A 4,533-nucleotide genomic window follows, 5' to 3' on the forward strand; every position below is an offset into this window, starting at 1 on the left:
AAAAAAAAAAAAAAAGTCCAGGCCTACTTGTCTGATGTTGTTGTTGTTATGTGCCATCGAGTCGGACCCGACTCATAGCGAGCCCTCCTTGGGTTTCCGAGGCAGTATCACTATGGAAGTAGATTGCCCCATCTGCCTTCTGAGGAGTGGCTGGTGGGTTTGAACCACCAGGCTTCTGGTTAGTACTCAAGTGCCTTAGACATTTCACTACCAGAGCTCCTACTTGTCTGATAGAGACTGGTAAAACTCCTGAGACTATGGCTCACACTTCAGGCATATAACTGAACTCACTCCTGTGACTTAACCTTCAGCCAAACAATAGACAAGTCTTTGTTGTTGTTGTTGGTTGGTGTCATAGAGTTGGCTCTGACTCATAGTGACTCTATGTACAGCAGAAGGAAACACTGCCTGGTCCTGCGCCATCTTAACAATCCTTGCTATGTTGTTGTTGTTGTTGTTTGCTGTTGAGTCAGCCTCGACTCATAGCGACCCCTCCTTGGGTTTCCGAGACAGTATCAGTACGGAAGTAGGATTGCCCAACCTTCCTTCCGAGGAGTGGCTGGTTGGTTTGAACCGCCAGCCTTCTGGTGAGCAGTCAAGTGCCTTAGGCACTATGCTACCAGAGCTCCTTGCTATACTTGAACCTATTGTTGCAGCCACAATGTCAATCTCTTCAGGGTCCTCCCCTTTTTTCGCTCACCCTCTACTTTACCAAGCATGATGTCCTCCAGGGAATAGTCCCTTCTAACAATATGACCAAAATAGGTTAGACAAAGTCTGTCCATTGTTGCTTCTAAGGGACGTTTTGGCTACATTTCTTCCAGGAAGTGTTCAGATTTGTTCATCCTTCTGGCAGTCCATGGAGTTTTCAGAATTGTTCCCCAACACCACAATTCAAATGCATCAACTCTTCTTCAGTCTTCCTTATTCATTGTCCAGTTTTCTTATGCATACAAAAATACCATGGCTTGGAGTGGTCACCTTCAGTCTTCAAAGTGACATATTTGCTCCTTAACACATTAAAGAGGTCTTTTGCAGTTGATTTGCCCAGTGCAATATAATATCTGATTTTTTGACTGCTACTTCCATGGGTGTTGATTGTGGATTCAAATAATGTGAAATCCCACAAAATTTCAATCTTTTCTCCATTTATTGTGATGTTGCTTATTGGTCCAGTTGTAAGAATTTTTGGTTTCTTTTCTTTTTCTTTCTTTCTTTCTTTTTTTTTTTTTTTTTGAATTTTTGGTTTCTTTATGTTGAGGTATAATCCATACTGAAGAAGGGAGTCTGATCTTAATCAGTAAATGCTTCAAGTCATCTTCATTGTCAGAAAGCAAGGTTGTGTCATCTGCATATTGCAGGTTGTTAATGAGTCTTCCTCCAATCCTGACCCCACATTTTTCTTCATATAGTCCAGCCTTTCAGATTATCTGCTCAGCATATAGATTGAATAAGTGTGGTGAAAGGATACAATCTTGATGTACACCCTTCCTGATTTTATGCCTTTCAGTATCCCTTTGTTCTGTTTGAGCAACAGCCTCTTGGTCTATGTACAGGTTTCATATGAGCACAATTAAATGTTCTGAAATTCCCATTATTTGAAATATCACTCATAATTTGATGTGATCCACACAGTCAGATGCCTTTGCATAGTCAATGGAACACAGGTAAATATCTTTCTGGTGTTCTCTGTTTTTAACCAAGACCCTTCTGGCATCAGCAATGATATCCCTCATTCCACGTCCTTTTCTAAATCCACCCTGAACTGCTCGAAGTTTCCTGCCTATGTACTGCTGCAACAATTTTTTAATTATCTTCAGAAAAATTTTACTTGTGTGTGATATTAATAATATTACTTGATAAATTCCACATTCTGTTGAATCACCTTTGTTTGGAATGGACACAAATATCTATCTTTTCCAGTTGGTTGGCCAGGTAGCTATCTTCCAAATTTCTTGGTATAAACGATTAGGCACCTCTAGCACTGCATCCATTTGTTATAACATCTCAGTGGGTATTCCATCAGTTCCTAGAGCCTTGTTTTTCACCAATTCCTTCACCACAGCTAGGACTTCTCCCTTCAATACCATTGGTTTGTATTCATATGCTAGCTCCCGAAATAGCTAAACATTGACCAATTTTTTTGATATGGTGACTCTGTGTATTTCTTCCATTTTTTTTTATGCTTCCTGTATTGTTCAATATTTTGCCCATAGAATCCTTCAATATTGCACCTCAAGGCTTGAATTATTTTCTTCAGTTCTTTCACCGGGAGAAATGCCAGCATGTTCTTCCCTTTTGGTTTTCCAACTCCAGGTCTTAGCACATTTCATTAAAATACTTTGTTTTTGCAAGCTGCCCTTTGAAATCTGTTCAGCTCTTTTACTTCACCATTTATTCCATTCACTTTAGCTACTCTCTGTTCAACAGCAAGTTTCAGTGTCTTCTGACCTTCATTTGGTCTTTTCCTTCCCTGTCTTTTTAATGACCTTTTGCTTTCTTCATGTTTGATGTTCCTGACATCATCCTACAATTTATCTGGTCTACAGTCATTGATGTTCAATGTGTCGTATCTATTCTTCAGATGATATCTAAATTCAGGTGGGATGTAATTAAGGTCATATTTTGGCTCTCATAGACTTGTTTCAATTTTCTTCAGCTTCAACCTGAACTTGCATGTGAGCAATTGATGATCTGTTCCACAATCAATTTTCTATCATGTGATCTCCAGTGTCATTTCTATCACCAAGGCCATATTTTCCAACTAATGATGCTTCTTTTCTGCTTCCAACTTTTGCATTCCAATCATCAATAATAACTAATATATCTTGATTGCATGTTTGGTCAATTTCAGATGACAAAAGTTGGTAAAATCTGTACACAAGTGTACAATTTATTGACATCATTTACATTACTTAGCTGTGCAGCTCTTAGCCTTAGTCAATGTGGGTTTTCCATCACGGTAAGCTGAAATATGGTGCGAAATGAGCAATAATCCCTTTTACCCTTCTTTCCTCTCCCTGGTAATCACTAATAAACTCATCTCTGTACATTTGTCTGTTCTTTTCTTTTTACATAAGTGTGGTCACAATAGTCAAAAGATGGAAATGACCTAAATGCCCATCAATGGATGAATGGATAAACAAAATGTGGCACATATATGTAATAGAATCCTATTCATTCAGAAAGAGAAATGAAGTCTTAGCACATGCTATAACATGGATGGAGCTTGAAGACATCATGCTGAGTGAAATAAGACAATCACCACATTGATAATCTTATTCTCTATCATTCAAATTAAGATCGTTGCTTCTTAACAAATACCATCAAAGGGAAAATGTCAGGTTAGAGCATAGGAAAATATTTCACAAAGGAATTATATTTAAACTCCATGAAGAATTGCTTCAAATTTGTAATAAAAGCACAAAAAAGTAAACAACTCAGTTGAAAAATGGGTGAGAGATTTGAACAAATACTTCACGCAAGAATTTATGAAAATGACCAATAGCCTAGGAAAAGGTTCTCAACATCATTATTCAATAAAGAAGTTAACCTAAAACATTGTGAAATAGGAATGGTAGAGAGGACATTCTTGCCTTGTACCTAATCTCAAGAGCAAAGGGTTCAGTAATTTACCATTAAGTATGATGTTAGCTCTAGGGTATTTTTTTTCAGAAGCCCATTGTAAGTTGGAGAAATTCACCTCCTATCCCTACTTTTTATCATGAATGTTATTAAATTTTGTTAAATGACCTTTCAGAATTTATTGAGATGTATATTCATATAATATTACTTTTGGTGTGCCAATTATGTGCATGTATCATATCCAATAACTCTTGTTTTGTTACTCTATTTCTCTTCTTGTTTTGGTTTAAGGGATTTCTACATACATATTCTCAAGTTTACTGATTCTTTCTTCAGCCAATGAGCTCATTAAAGACATTTTTCATCTCTGTTATTGTATTTTCATTTCTAGCATTTCCATTTGAGCTTTTCTTGTTGTTTCCATCTCTGTGTTGAAATTTCCTGTCTCATCTTGAATGTTATCTACATATTTCACTAAGCTTTTAATCTATTACTCATTTTAAGTTGTTTGCCTGATAGGATAGTTTTAACATTTGTGTCACATCTCAATCTGGTTCTGACATTTGTTTCGTCTCTTCAGATAGTATTTTTTCTTACTTTTATGGATTATGCTTGCTTCACACCTTTTTGTTGAAAGCCTGGTATGCTGTGTAGGACAATAGATACTGATATATATATATATATATATATATATATATATTCATGCTTTGGAGATAAGCATGCCTTTCCTTTTGCCCTGCCTTTAGCGTTGGGAGCTGTGCTAATCTAGTCAATGGGCCTTTATTCCTAGATGTCAAACCTGTTGCTGTTGACTCACAGGAACCCCACATATTACAGAGAAGTGATCCATAGGGTTTTCTTGGCTGTAATCTTTACAGAAGCAGTTTGCCAGGCCTTTTCTCCACTGAGGGGGTCTGAACTGCCAACTTTTAGGTTAGACACTAATTG

This window comes from Orycteropus afer, unplaced genomic scaffold (assembly GCF_000298275.1).
Source record: "Orycteropus afer afer isolate SDZICR_OR568_19922 unplaced genomic scaffold, OryAfe1.0 scaffold00010, whole genome shotgun sequence".
NCBI classification, from domain to species: Eukaryota; Metazoa; Chordata; class Mammalia; order Tubulidentata; family Orycteropodidae; genus Orycteropus; species Orycteropus afer.